This window comes from Odocoileus virginianus, chromosome 9 (genome assembly GCF_023699985.2).
Source record: "Odocoileus virginianus isolate 20LAN1187 ecotype Illinois chromosome 9, Ovbor_1.2, whole genome shotgun sequence".
NCBI lineage: Eukaryota > Metazoa > Chordata > Mammalia > Artiodactyla > Cervidae > Odocoileus > Odocoileus virginianus.
The window spans coordinates 17,064,058-17,080,003 of NC_069682.1; the positions used below are offsets into that span (position 1 = coordinate 17,064,058).

Consider the following 15,946-nt stretch of genomic DNA (forward strand, 5'->3'; position numbering starts at 1 on the left):
AGGCCCTCCTTTCTACCTCTATCCCCCACTATCACTCCTGTAGCAAAGTTATTTTCTTTCAAAATGAAAGGCTATGATTCTTCCAATTATTAATTCTTCTTAGTCCTGCAGCTAGGGGAAATTTTGTGCAAGTCATTTCAGATGAGATATTCACCGTGAAGGTTTAGAAAGGACTGACCTTTGATTCAAAGAGGACTCAGATCTAAGAATTGACATCTTAATAACACTCTATTGGTGGAGTACAGAAAGCCCTGCCCGATGTCTCAGTGGTAAAAAATCCGCCTGCAATGCAGGTAATGCTGGAGATGTGGGTTCGATCCCTGGGTTGAGAGGATCCCCTGGAGGAGAAAATGGCAACCCACTCCAGTATTCTTGCCTGGGACATCCCAAGGACAGAGAAGCCTGACAGGCTACAGTCCATGGGGTCTCAAAGAGTTGAACATGACTCAGTGACTGATCACACACACAATGCAGAAAATTTTATTGACCAAGTTCAAAAATCACTAGCATGAAGACCATCACATTTTCCATCTACACTGGTGTTACAAAATAGCTCTAAAATCATCCTCAACTCTTTCAAGCGAGGATGCTGTGGAAATACAAATTGTTAATATTATTACATGTCCCCATTTCTTCTCTGCCCCTGACAATTTTTTGGATAAGTGCATTCAGATTTTCCGCTAACAACCAACTTCTCAAGAAATGAGAAAACAATTGTTTAAAGGAATAACTATTGTCTATAACTTCACTGCTATAACATGTTGCTAGTTTCAAGAGAGAATAAACAAACAAAGCAAATTATTTACAACAGTTGATGACCTGAAACATTGTTCTCAGTGAGATATTCCAAAGATTGGACATCCCATGTAATAAGCCACTTCTGGCAAGCAGGATGCTCAGATTCTCAAACCTAGAAATACCTACTGTTTTAGAAGAATGCCATAGGTCTATTTGATTATGTGATTTATTGAACAGAGCAGTACTCTTGGTACTTTAAGAAATATTCTTGGATTTTGTGAGTGGTTGTTATTATTCATTAGTGCAAGTTATGCTCTGTGATATAATTACATCATGATATGCCTATTTTATTAAGTAATTTCTAGATGGCAGGAATGGTTTCAATTTAACTAAGTTTTTTCAGAGCACTTGCTTCCTTGGATCTTTTGTACTTTCCAGCCTTTATCTGTATCTGAATTTCATTGATTCCATTTTTGCTGTAAGTAGGGTGGGGGGCAGCTAATGAATATATATTCATATTTTTCTCCCTTTCTCATTCATTTTAGAAACTGATACTTAGGAGGTGAGTAGCACCTTGCCAGTCACCCTGGGATTTCTTACATTATGCAGACCCCATCCCTTCCCCCCACACCACACACCCATCCCCATTTCTGGCTCTTAGCTCATTTCTCTCCTGCAGGCCTGTGTCTTTAAGGTCAGACTTGGACATCTGGCTGTCCCCTCACTGAAACATCCAGAATAGGTTCCTTGGATCCCTCTTTGGTGACACAGCCTTCCTGGTCACTTGGGCTGTGAACCTCAGAGTAACTGCAGTTCCTTTCTCACTCCTCAGGTCCAACTCAGATCCAAGTCTTTGGTGCATCCTCTGTCCCCTACTTCCAGCCCCACTTTCACCAGTGACTCAGACCTTCACCTCCCTTGAAGATGAGTGCCCCAGCCTACCAGGTACTGTCTGCTTTTCTCTTCTGTCTCCAACACACTTGCATGGTCAGATTCATCTTCCTTGAGAATACTGCTCTGATTATGACAATCCTTTGCTCAGAAGCCATCAGGGGCTCCCCTTTGTCTGCAGAAAAATCTACCTACTTCCATATGGAAATCAGACCAGCCAACTAGAGACCTTCTAGCTGCCTTCCCAGCGTCTCACCTCCCCCATCCCCTGTTGCCTTCCCGCCTTTGCTGCTACTATTTCTTCTTGTAAGAAGACAAGGGACCACACAAGTCAGGTGCTTCTGCATGATGAGTCCTTATTCTGCCTTTTCTTCAAAATCTTGCTCAAGGCTTGCCTCTTTGTACAGCTCTTCTCAACTTTCTTGTAATCCAGCATATGGAATAAGCTGAATCTATTTGAAACATTATTATTTGCTGGAGATCTAGTAACATGGTATTGTTTTCAAGCCAATGTGCCCTAGCTTTGTCTAAAATACAAACTTCACTTCTCATTTCCCTCCCATCTCTCTCCACAGGCTGATTTCGACCAGGACAGGTATCATCCTTTAGCTTCCTCCACTGGGTCACAGAGATGGTGTTCGCTTTGTCATGATTACCCACGACACCATGGCAACGTGCTTTCTCTGTCATTATGAAGCGGGGATGAGGCAACCATTGCCTGGTACACTGCCGAGAGCCTCATGTGCAGAGCAGACCTTGGGGCTTGGCAGGGAAGGAGGGGGTTGGGGTGAGCCAGAGGAGGCAGAATCAGAAGGAAGCTGTGTCTAGGAGACTTTAAGTAGAAGTGAAAAGGGAGAGCCAGACAGGGACCGCACAAGTCAGGTACCACTGGATAGATGTCTTCTGGGCAGATGAGCTTTGTGGTTATGTTGACTGAGACAAGTCTCCCTCCTAATGGGATGAGTCAGATCTTCCCTTCCAGTTCCATCCAGGGGCTTAGAGCCCACATCTAGAAAAAGGAGACTCTCGGCTCTTTAACGAGGAGTGTAATTGCAGTGTGTGTGTTTCCACCTATCAGTTAATCATGAGTAATGAGGTAAAATACATCTTGAAGGGACTGATTCAGATGCTCTGAAAGATGCTCCGGTCATCAGGAACAGTGATCGTCTTCTGTAAGTGAGCTGCGTGAGGATAGGTACAGAGTGTCTTGGTCATCCAATGATTTACACCAATCAAGAAAAATATCCAGGAATTATGGATTTAATCCTAGCAACAAAAGGTAAAAGTAAATGGCGAATGTCTTCTTTTGTTTTTGAATAGTAACTTGAACTTAGTAAACTGGCCAAAGGAAAGTCACAGTTGCTGTTCTTGTGAGAGAGCCAGCAGGATTTCCTTAGGGATTGTTTATTTCTATAAAATTATTTTTTCAATTTCTCTCAGCCCTCCTTAAATGAAATACTTCAGTAACTTCTATAGATGTTAAGATTGTGTTTTTCAGCTGTCTTCCAAGTGGCAGCATTCTCTTCCTGGGCTTCTTAGCGTCCCGGGGGCAACTTATTTGCTATAAAAATTTCTTGATATATTTAGATACTGGCTCCAAAAAAAACTTATTTAAAAATGGTATCTTTCTGGTGAGGAAACCAAGTGATCCACTTTTATATGAGTGTAATTGGACTAAGTTCTCTTTTAAAAAAAAAAATGGAGTAAGCTTCGGGGAACTTCAAATCTCATCAAGTGCATTTGATCTCAGATATTATCTAGCCTTAGCTAGCATAGGAAAATGCCAAAGGCTCCAGTGCTGAGACTCCAAAAGCATTTTCTCTCATCAGGAAGTTGATGAAACTTGTTATCTGTTGTCCAAAAAAAAAAAAAAAGAGAAAAACTTCAGGTGCTTACTGACCTGGACCAAACTTGAAAATAGTCAAAAGAGAAAAGGAATGTTTTCATAATTGAAAGCCTCAAGGAAACTGCAAAGTAGAGATGGTCCACAAAGCATAGATGGTCACTTCTTGGTGCAGGTTGGGGAGCTGAGGGGTTTTTTTCACCAAGAGTCTGCAGCATGAGAAGGCACATTTCCCATCACCTCCTGAGACCGGTGACATCCGACTCCACGCTTACAGAAGCTCAGCCATGTTTTCACACCTGGTTAAGTGTCCGTGTTTCCTGGCATCCCAACGAGAAGTGAGTTTTATACATATCTTTTCACTCGAGGGTTTGAACTCTCAGGAGAACTATCCAGCAGCCTCGTTCTAGAGTTGCTCAGCCCCAAATGTTGGATTTATTCAGTACCCACAAAGGATCCCAGTGCCTGCCAAGAAAAACAGGCCAGCAGCTGCATCCTTGCTTTCACAGGGCAGGCTTTACAATATTAATCTTCAAGTCCCTGCTTTGGGGAAGATAAAGAAACTTTAGCCATATTGGTATTTTTAAGGTCTGGTTAGTGAAATACTTCCCCTCCCCCCAAATTATCACTTTTGTCTTCCATTTTGTTCCACTGGCTATGGTTCTCTCAATTGATTAAAAAGCACCCAAACTTTGTTTTACACAAATTACTTCAATTTTCCTACGGAAATTACAAAGATCCCATATTTACCAGGAAAAAAATGTCAATGAAAGAATTATTTGAAAGTCACTTCTGGGATAAATTACACTGTTATTTTTACTACTTTATTCACAATTGGATATTGATGGTGAAAACTAATTACCTACTGTTGTGATTGGGCAAAATTTTAAAATTTGGGCTTTATTATAAAAAGCCAGGGAGTGTATCCTGAATGGTCTGAGGCTGGTATAAAGTCCCCCTTTTCAGCCTTACTAATGTCTGTCTGCAGGGAGTATGGTCTGGGGAGGCAACAGAGGGTGGGGGAACATTTAAAGAACATGCATGACTTAATCTTCCTGTGAAGTATTCGATGAATCAAAACGTATTTTCTTTATTTTATTCTGAAGGATGAGGTTTCTTATCTCTTCTGTGAATTCAGTATTTTTCAACCCAAGAAAAGTTCGGAGATGACATGTGAAATTTTATCAGCCAAGATAAACAATCTTCTATTCTAAACCAAAATATTTTGTGGGACTGGCAAACCTCCTGAACTCACTGGGAGGTTTACTGAGCGAGGGTGGAAGTGGACAGTTAACTCAACCAGGGGTGTCTAACTTGAAGTATTGCCAGCATTTCTTTGTATTAACAAGTTAACAATTCAGGAGGTTTCAGCCAGACAACAGTATTGTTATTAAACCATACTCACATGCTTGCAAGATTCACTGTGTATCTTTTCCTAGGTTGCTCTGCACTGTGATCTCAAGTAGAAAGTTGCCAAACAATTACCCTTCATGTTACCTGCAGGTGCTGTTAGTTTTGCTGCTGTGCCTTTGATATTTCCTCACATTTTTTCCCCTCTGCCCTTTCACTCCAGAGTTGAAAGCTCTTGCAAAAACCAAGAAGTTTCAGTGCATAAAGGTCTTTTTTGGGGCACTCCCGTCTCTGTTGTATATACATAAATAAGTAAGCTGGAGAATCCCAAGGACATGAGAAATATTCAAAAGAGCAGAGATCTCATTTGCAACCACAATTCCAATTCTCTGCAGGAAGATGATGCGGTACTTAGGGAGAAAGACGGAAAGACCCAGGAATGGAAATGGACACTTTCTTCAGAAATCTGAGTAGCTGTATTGAAAGGCCATGGGGAAGGGTCGCCAATAATTCATATTCCAGGCAAAGAAAGGATCTTGGCTTGTCTCCGTGAACAACTCCAGGTTAAGAAAGGGGGAAAAATACCCCAATATTTCTCTATCTGTGTCATCCGGGGCAGAGGTGAGGTCTTCGCAGACCTCGGAGCAGCCTCCTCCCTGTGTTTTCTCTAAGAGCTCAGGTCAGAGGATACACCCCTCTGACTTGGATATACGCAGCTTCCCTTCACTGCTTGTGTGTGGAGTTGTGGGATGTGTTCTGAGAAGCCGTTGTTTGCTCTTATTTCCTTGATTATTTTCCGCTCCACACGAAGCCTTTTCTCTGAGGAGCTCAGGGCCACATGCCACAATTAAAGGACTTAATTTGAAGTTCAATTATGTCTTGCCGGGTCAGTGATCTGTGAGCCAAATTATCGAGATCCTGCTGATGACCTGACAAGGAGAAAGCCAACCAGGGCAATTGGAACCAGGAAGAGGTGAAGGAAATGTGGAAACATGAAGATGGGTTTGTGAGAGAAAGACTTGCCAGGAGCCAGAGGGTTCACAGCGAGGTCATGGTGTAGTCAGGGGCCGATTAGAAAGGGACTGGAAGAAAGGAGCCCAGGTTTGGGGAAAGCCAATGAAGAGGTGCAATCAAGTTGGGAGGGAGAAGAAAGAGTCAGTCAGTCAGGCAGAAAACACGTGAAATAGTCCAGGTTCTGAGTTCTCACCAACAGCATTTCTTTTCTAAACTACCTCTTATTCACAGTAGCCAGAGGATATGGGCAATGGTTATTAATAGAAATATTAATGGATAACCTTCTTATCATTGATAATAATGACAATAGTAAAATTGTCTTTATTCAACATCAAGGTGGACTGAACACATATAGTTCAATAAGAACAATATGCAATGGGAAAACTAGAAAGAGCTTTTAGAAATTAATAATAGTTTAAAAATATTTAATAGAGAGGGGAAAAATTAAAAATTGTTCAAAAGGTAGAAGAACGAAGATGACTTTTATCCTCATCAAAGGAGAAAAAGAAGAAAAGTACAGTAAGTAATACGTAAGTATTTTACTTACAATCCAGTAAGTAAAACATCTAATTAATGGGAATTCCAGAAAGATAAACAGAGAAAAAAGAAGGGAGAAAATTATCAAAGATATAATCCAAGAAAAAATGTCAAAACTGAAGGACCTGAGTTTCTACACTGATTCCAAAATACTAAAAACAGAAAAATACAAAGAAAAGTACCCAAGACCCATTAATATGAAATTCCAGAGCAACAAAAATAAAGAAAAAACCTGAGAGGCTTCTACAGATTAAAAAAATACAAACCAAACACACACATACACACACACAGGCACACACACACATACACAAAGGATTGAGTTTTAGAATTGTACCAGATTTGGTAACAACAGTGGAAGCTGGAAAAACAGTATTACAATGCCCTTAAAATTGGTTTCCCACCTGACATTCTTGAGCAAATCAAATTAGCAAATGAAAGTGAAGATTTTTCAAAGGCATATTAAAATCTCAAAATAGTGAGCATCCCTAGGTCTTGTCTATGGAAGCCACTAGAACATTGCTCTAGGAAGACAAAGGAGTAAAGAGAAAGATAGGAGACCAGGAAACTGGATTTGGTACGAAAGAGAGGGAAAAAAAATGTTCCTGGGTTGATGGTGAAGAGAAGGCATAGAACTGCAGTCATTCACTGGAAACAGAACAGATTAGAGCAAGAGACAGAAGTCTCCAGAAACATGAATCAAAAAAAGGGTCAGGATTTATGATGCATGTGGGCATATTAGGAGGCCTCATCTCTATCAAAGAATGATTGAGTGATGGGGCATATAAAACCAATCAAATCATCCAACCGAACTGAGGCAATTGTGAACTGAAAAAAAAATTATGTGAAGAAGGAAATGTTGTCACAGTTCACTCTGTGATTCAGCTGGAAACAATAATTGCACAGGGTAACAAATTTGTTATATAATGTTACGGGAGGATAATGGGTAACAGAGACCTCTGTGTGTGTGTATGTGTGTGTGTGTGTGTGTGTGTGTGTGTGTATTTATTGGTATAAGAGAGTTAAATCCTCCCCTATTTCAACAGAATTGATATATCTGGTCTGAATTTAATTACAATATTTAGCAACATGAAAGCAAACATTGAAAGAATCAGCTAAAAAGCTGAAGCTCTTGCCGCTGGGCAGCAGGACGTTGGTGGAAAGAGGTGTGGGGAAGGGAATGGCTCTAGTTATCCGTGATAAACTTTGTAGTACATTTTACTCTGTAAATTATGCACGAATATTGATTTCATAGAAACAGACCATCTAACACTCTGCTATGCATTAGTCGTTCTTTTTCATTAACTTTATGTGAGTCACAATGGTATCTCCTTCCAGGCTGTATTTATGCAATGGTTAGGTAGCTTGAAATTGTATTCTTTAGCATATCAATGTTTCATAAAAGCATGATTCTAGTGAGCATAGTAAAAATGCTTAATGGCAAGGCTGAAGAATTTCAGAAAGGAGGGAAACAATGGGAATATGGCTCCCCCTTCTTCTCTTTCCCCCCATATTTTCTCTCTCTTTTTAAATTGGAGGATAACTGCTTTATAATATTGTGCTGATTTCTGTGTATAATAACGCGAATCAGCTCTAAGTGTATGCATATCCCTTTCCTCTTGAACCTCCCTCTCACCCTACCCCATCCCACCTCTCTAGATCATCACAGAGCACCCAGCTGAGATCCCTATGCTATGAAGCAGCTCCCCACTAGCTATTTAACACATGGTAGTGTATATATGTCAGTGCTCTATGGTTTTAAAGGAAACAAAAATAAAGCAAGTCAGAAGGACACCTCACTGAAGATTCGTCTGACACCACTGGGCCAGGAGGGGCTGGAGCTGGGGCCCAAAACCAGGTCCCAGGACCCAAAACAAAATGTTTGCCTGTGTCACACCATCACTCATCTGGGTCACCTGCCAAGCAGAGAGCTAGAAATAAGCACTTCTCCGATTTTGTCATACAGACTGTTGGGTGAATCTCAGAAAATAATGTGACTTCTTTGAAGTCAGGACCATGAAATTGCCATAGCAATCATTCTATGCCTCAGTGGATGATTTTGAATAATTATGAGTACAATAAGTGAAAAGCAGAGTGCTAATGCTGAGCATGTCCTAAGTGCAGAGTCAGAATGATTACCTGATTTATTTATATCAGCATACACATCTAAAGGGGGCTTGATCACTATGCAGGGTCAGAATTGATACCTTGTTTACTTGCTTATATCACAGATCTTTTTTGGGGGGGATGGTCATTAGTGAGGCTAAATTTTTAAATTTCAGTTGCATGTACTTAATCTGTTTTGTAAGTTTAAAAGGAAGACAGTTGCCTTGATATAGCATAATGTTTGCTGTCAGGACAGCATGAAGGGGCTGCACGAAGAAATTTGCCTTGCCTTTGATTTCATAAGAAAACTTAGCAATATCGCACAGCTCCAAAGTGTTGGAGGCCAGGCAGTTGCCACACGCCCGTCTCTCTGTCCACCCTCCTAGCGCCCAGGGTTATCTCTGTCGAACCAACCCTGATTTTGATATTGAATTTTTCAGGCTTACCGCCTAAGTAATTACCGGTATCAACTTTTTAACCCCTGGGCTTTGAGCAGGTCTAGACTTGCCCCTCACAACCCGTGTCTTCCATTCTGCCTTCTCAGCAGGATGAGAATTTACACCGCAAGGATCGTGTTGTAGAAATCAGATTATAAAACTTTATATACTGTCAGAGCCTTGGACTCTATAAAAATCGGTTTTCATGCCCCTCTTGGGCCTGGCATCAGACTAAGAAAAGCTGAACTCCAGATCCTGAAGACTCCTCTGTGCCATCTTGACCACAAACTCCTGTCCGCTGGAAGCTTAAGAAGTAGCCACAAGCAGTCTGATTGTGATACCTGCCAACATTTGCCTTAAGCAAGCCCCTGACTGCTTTCATAATTCACTTTTAAAAGCTACATAGTCCGTGTTAAGTCGATGAAACTAAATGCTGTCAGCTGCTGGCTTTCAAGTCGTTTCTCTGATGGTGACCTAATATTTCTGTGTTCTCACCTCCTTCTCCTGGAGGCATGAGCTTGCAGAATTAAGCTATTAGTTCCACCCAAGACTGTAGTCTAAGGCAGACCAAAGACAAAAGATGGATGCAGGAGACAGATGTTTCTGAAACTACAGTCAAAAGTTTTATTAGACTATGTCAAACGCCCGCTAAAAGGGTTATTATTCTGTCTTACTTATACATTCAGCATTTGGGTTCAGGTGGTGGCTCAATAAGAATTCGCCTGTAATGCTGGAGCCATAGGAGATGTGGGTTCAATCCCTGGGCTGGGAGCATCCCTCGGAGGGAATGGCAACCCACTCTAGTATTCTTGCTGAAGAATCGCATGGACGGAGGATCCTGGTGGGCTACAGCCCATAGAGTCGCGAAGAGTCGGTCACGACTGGAGTGACTTAGCAGGCATGTACTCATGGGGTGTGAGACACAGACAAGTTACCTGCTCATGGAAAACAGAATATTCTGGCTTCCTTCTCCCCCTGTGTCTTTATGTTTCTGCTTATTACTTCATTTCTCTTTTCTTCTCCTGGGAAGAGAGAATAGCTCAAAACTGGGATGCTTCTGTTGTGAAAGATTTTTCTCTCTCTTTTTTTTTTAAGAGTTCACTTATGAGCTCATCTTTTAGATTTGTATTTTAAATTGCTTTTCTTTTAATCTGGATCTTGGCTTCATTCAACAAGTGAATTAAAACATAGCATTTGAATAGTAACTCAATTCACAATTAGGTTTTTTTTTTTTTACCAAACAAGAATCTAATGCAAAGACACTTCTCCCTATGCCATAAAATCATGTGTTGGTTAAAGCTTCCTTTCACCCAAATTAATTTCTAGATCTTCATAATGGCTTTTATTAGTTTCAACCTCTGAATATTCTTTCCAATGTACTAACAGAGCTTTAAGAGAAAAATTTTCTGAGTAGGGGAGATGGAGATTTCTGAGTTTTCTTTTGAATAAGGGTTCAAATTGTTTGTTTGGGTCAGACAGCATAGAAGACAAAGTTTTGGGTCAGTCATTCTTTGATAAATCCTCTTCATCTTGGCCCCTTGTTTTCCCCACAGCAACGTATGAAGGCATGGTAAAGTTGAGAACATCAAAACCCAGCCACCGGCAGCTGTGAGGGGAAGGTAGTGGCCTGTTAGAAAATGTCTGCAGTTATGTTAAACTGGGATTCTCCACAAGGGTTGATGCTTTCAACAACAGCACTGTTTACAAACCTTCTTGATGAAGGAGGGCTGCTTTTATTTTTCAACAAAACATTTTATTCTGTGTTAGAGTATTGCATACTAGCAAACAAAGTTGTGATAGTTTCAGTGAATAGCAAAGGGACTAGCCATACATATACATGTATCCATTTCTCCCCCAAAGTCCCTCTCCCATCCAGGCTGCCACCCAACATTGAGCAAAGTTCCCTATGATATACAGTAGGTCCTTGTTGATTAGCCATTTAAAATATAGCAGTATGTGAAGACTTTAAATCCTCCCCAATACAGTTTGTTTTCTATGTGACTACTGCCAAAGATAAAAAACCTCTGTTATCTAGGGGTTCTTTTCCTCCCACTTATCTTTCACTTCCTCTATGTAGGGAAACCTCACTTCTTATTAGTACAAGTGTATTTACTTAAACAGAAGAGAAATGTGTGGTTTTCAAAGATCCACCTCTTGACCTGTTACCACAAGATGTTTTCTTTAAATCTTCCCACCAATGTCTGTCCCCGTTTTCTGGTTTTGCTGGTTGAGCTGCATCAATACACCTGAAGACAAACCTCAGCCTTTCCTCTGGGATAGATCCACCCCTCCCTGCTGCGTGCACTCAGATGCTTAGCACATCAAGACGCTCTAATGAAGCCAGAGAGGAGATCCACACTCCGAGGCCATGGTCATGTGACCAGGAAGACAGGATGTGTGTCATCCTATAGTGGGTGAGCACCAGCATCAGAGAGAGACTGAAACCAACCATTTATTTTCGAGTGAGATCTGCTAAAATGAGCATCTAAAGTAGGTAGAACAAGAAGGCATACCAGGCAGGCTGGAGAGGTTTGGGACAAAGGATGGAGGGCTGTGTCTTTTCTCTCTGGGTGAAGCTGTGTGCATTTCTATTAGTTCATGTGAGAAAGGGGAGCTGGACCAGTCCATCCTAAACAACGTGGATGTTTCCACCTCATCTTTTTTCCCTGACAGTGAATTGTGTAGAGTGTAGACAGAAGGGAAGGGTGGAGGGATAAACAGTGCACTAAATCATGGAGTGGGGAGGAATGTGGATCTGGAGTGGCTCCTGACACCTCTCAGCTTTATTCCTGCAGCCCCCAGCACTTCCGCTGCTCCTGCTAGGTTGTCACCTTCCATTCATCCCGTTGTACTGTCCCGGGGTGAAGTCCAACCAGCTTGACAGTACACACAAAGCCCTTTCTGATCTGTCCACTTCAGTTCTCCAGTTTGATCACTCAGCTAAGCTTGAGCTGCTCCCAAGAGCCAGGCACTCCCATCCAGTTCTCAGCGCTCCCTCCAATGAGCTTGTCTCACCTGCAGCCTCCTAGACATCTTTTATCGTTTTCCTCCTCCCAGAGCCCAGGGTCGGACCACTGCTTCCACTTCCCCCCGGGGAAGTTTGAACAGACAATCCTCTCCTTGAGATTCTGATTCCAAAGATCCAGAGAGAGACATCCAGGCTTGAGCAGTCTCAAAGGCTCCCCTGGAAACTCTGGAAGTTTGGGAGCCAAGTGTGGACACACTTCTCTGAAGTGTAGTTCAAGCTGAACTACAGTGTCTGATTGTGTGTCTCTGATAAACATCCACTTCATGAAGGCAGGGACTCAGGCTTAGAAGTGTTCAAAAATAACCAACGAACTGAATCAAAACTGGGGTGTGATTCCTTTATTTCTCTCTGCTCTTGCTAAAACAAAAGCAAACTTCTTTTTGGCAGTTTTTGTTGATTTTTTAGAAAAGCATGACTTAGAAATGAAGACTGTAGGCACATTACAAATCTGCAACAACAAAGTCTTACAAAGGCTGGTGACACTAGCCCTTGGTTGGTGTTTAAATGTGAATGATGCCAGGCTCACACTCAAACTTTTTAATATATTTTTTTTAAGCTTGACTCCAGTGAAGTCCCTTTTCTCATTTTTTTCAGTCTTTCATAACATGATGTAGAAGATGTCATGTTTTCTCAGGAAGAAAATTTACATACTTTGTTTCCATCCTCCTCCAATGTATCCCTTCTCTCTCTTTCATGCACATGCACCTACACAATTCTCCATAGATTCTGCCAGGATTGAAACACACAAGTTGAATCTTGTGGGATTCTCAAATTTGCAGAATTCTATCATCTTCCCCTGCTCCCCCACTGTCCAGTTTTCAGCACACCCACGCATCTACAAGTCTCCTAAAACTGTTAGTCCCTTAGTTGGGTCCCTTGCAACCCCATGGATAGTAGTTCACCAGACTCCACTGTCCATGGGATTCTCCAGGCAAGAATACTGGAGTGGGTTGCCATGCCTCCTCCAGGGGAACGTCCCAAATCAGGGATCAAACCCAGGTCTCCTGCATTGCAGGCGTATTCTTTATAGTCTGAGCCACCAAGGAAGTCCATAACTCTCCTGAGGTAAATTTATTTCTCAGATGCTGAGAAGAGCAATGCCTGATCCTGACTCTTGATTATCTGCAGGTCTAGAAGACCTGATTTTGTGCTATTAACTCTTATTTTTGTCGATGCGGATGCCGTTATCTGATTTAAACTTCGAAGGGATTATTTTATTTTGTTTGTGCCCTGGAGACTTTAGGGGAAAAAAAGGAAAGAAAAAAGCCAGTACCATTTTGAAAAGGAAAGCATCCAATAATTTAATATACTTTCCCACAGAGCTGAGGAACAGATGTTCCATCTCCTCCTGGAGTGGGAGGGTGTGGACTCAGAGAGGCTTGGACCAAGAGTATGTTTCATAATCTTAAAAAGTCAAGGGGTTTGAGGAAGGTCCCTAAACATGGGAGGTCTGGTTGGGGTAAATTTTTACTTGTGCAGCAACAAAAAAGGGAATTTACCACAGCTTTTGGCAATCACGTATTTTTCGAATTCTTTTTGTTGAACTCTCAAGATGAGAAAGATTTTTATCACCACAAATTAATAGAGTTTTTGAAATTGAGAGAAAAAAAAGAGAACCTTTTAGACTTGGCTAAGACAGTTTTATTGAATAAATTGTTATAGTCATTTCCTTAGCAGTCTACCCAGCAGAAAGAAAGTTAGGCCATGTGAGAAGTGAAGCCAAGTTTGGAAGAAAAATGGTTAACAAAATAGATGGAAAGGAAGGAAAATTCTTTTTATTCTGTTTTCTGTGAAATGATTCTGAAGCAGAGAATCACCTGAGGAACCTTTCAAACACACTCTTGCCTTATCACCCCTCCCCCACCCACTCTCTCAGCCTCTCCATGGGACATATTTATTTCTTAATTTTTATTTTATTTTTTTCCAGGTTTCTCCATTTATTTGGGATATGGAGTATATAATTATCATCATTACAAGTAATGATAAGTTGAATAGCTAAACCAGGGTGCATATTTCAAACTATTTTGTTGAAACAAACTCCATGAAATGGAATCATTTGGTTAAAGAAAGTTTCAAAGTTCTTGATATATTGCCAAATTGGAGTTCAAAATAGTATAGATCAATTTATACTTCAAGTATTCTTTTTTCAACAATCCTTGAAAATTTTGAGAAGGAAGATAATATTTCCCCGTAGTCTAATTATTTTATTTTCTTTGATTACTAATTGAAAGTAAACATTTTTTTTAGTCAGCTGTTTGGGGGCAGGAGGAGAAGGGGATGACAGAGGATGAGGTGGCTGGATGGCGTCACCAACTCGATGGGCATGAGTTTGAGTAGACTCCGGGAGTTGCTGATGGACAGGGAGGCCTGGTGTGCTGCAGTTCATGGGGTCGCAGAGTCAGACATGACTGAGTGACTGAACTGAACTGATGAAAGGACATGTAATTCAGAAAGACTCCTGGGTTAATTCTAATATGGTGTCTCTGCCCTACCCTCTCCCTCAATTTCAGAACCAGTGCTACAAAAAGAAATTCTTGAAGGGTGTCCAACTGTTTGTGACCCCAGTGACTGTAGCCTGCCAGGCTCCTCTGTCCATGGGATTCTCCAGGCAAGAATACTAGAGTGGGTTGCCATGCCCTCCTCCAGGGGATCTTCCCAACCCAGAAATTGAACCTGGGTCTCCTGTATTGCAGGCAGATTCTTTACCATCAGAGCCACCAGGCAAGTCCTAAATTCTTGAAGAAAGATTAGCTACTTAAGACTGTTTTAGGAGGACGACTTGATTTCTCTGATCGCCTGTCCTACGGCCACCCTCTGAAATGGCTCCATGGCCCCGGTCCTTCCTGTTTGGACAAATTGGCCTCTGAAGATGAAACCACCATTCCTGATTTTCTGAGACATTTGCTTCAAAGTGGAGTCTCGGCTGCTCTTTTTTGTGTGCTGTGGCCATGATTAAATTCCTTCTGTATCATTTATAATGTTATTCTTTTCTGATCTCTCTTTCACTGAACTAGAAATATCTGCATATCTGAAATCTTCTGCGAGTGAAATAAATCTCCAAAGTTATACAATTTTTAGAGTTGGAAGGAGCACGAGAGAGTGCTCAATTTTGCACAATTTTTCATAAATTCATTTTATAGTATTCTAGATGGTTGCTGCTTTGTATATTTGCAAAAATTAGGCACCTGTGACTTCATGTGGAAATGTGTTTTATTTTGGGAGAGTGCGGTATTGAGCCAAAAGAAATGCACTTCTCTTAAGCTTTTCCTGTTGTATGAATCATACGTGGAAAGAGATGGCACGTCCTTCTTCAGTAACCTCTGAGCCCAAATCAAGCTGTCAGTCGGCTTGGGAGCGGAATACACTCCCATTTGGTAATCACAGACGTCATGCCCTCTGCTGAATCTGATTTCTCAGCAGATCCACAATGCTCCTGGTAACTGAGGCATCCTCTTGGTGAGGAGAGCTCCTTGGAGTCTCCTGGGAAGACAGCTGGTAAGGGGACCCTGGCTCTCCCCTGACTGCCATCCTGGCAGCAGGAGAGTCTGGGATACTCAAAAGTGGCCTCATTGAAAGCCCTCAGCATTCAGTATTTATCAAGTGTCTGCTCTGTGCCAGGCATGATGCTCACTGCCAAGGATGCAGCAATGAAATCAGATGTGGTCCCTCCCTGAAGGAATGCAGTCAGATAAGGGTGTTAGTCTCCTATCAGCGTGAACAGCACATACAAGCAGGGTGCCAGGGCCACTGGAGCAGCATAGAGAAGGGGCACCCAACCCAAAGAGAGGCCTCACTTTCCAGAAACAGAAATGACTTCAGAACAACGTGGCATAATTGAATCCACTTTACAGATCGTCTCAGCGGAGAGGATTTTGACATGAGATAAAAAGCTCAGTTATGTAGATTGGAAAGAAAGACCAGTTATCCAGGGTATGGTCAGGAGTCTCTTGCTGCCTTTGTTTTGGAAATGAGCAAAAGATGTCCATCAATCTTTTGAACTTCCAG

At 41.6% G+C, this 15,946-nt stretch overlaps 1 long non-coding RNA gene across 3 annotated transcripts; it reads left to right on the forward strand.

The window, feature by feature from the left end:
* Positions 1 to 2,339: 2,339 nt before the first annotated feature.
* LOC110124215 (uncharacterized) lies at positions 2,340 to 14,941 on the forward strand. 3 transcript variants are annotated; one of them, XR_002309708.2, is made up of 3 exons: positions 2,340 to 2,908; positions 3,648 to 3,810; positions 14,635 to 14,941. It is a non-coding gene; the product is annotated as an uncharacterized lncRNA (long non-coding RNA). The 3 variants fall into 3 exon arrangements; XR_002309710.2 differs by lacking the exon at positions 14,635 to 14,941 and adding an exon at positions 14,452 to 14,618; XR_002309709.2 differs by lacking the exon at positions 14,635 to 14,941 and adding an exon at positions 4,579 to 14,445.
* The last annotated feature ends 1,005 nt before the right edge of the window (positions 14,942 to 15,946 follow it).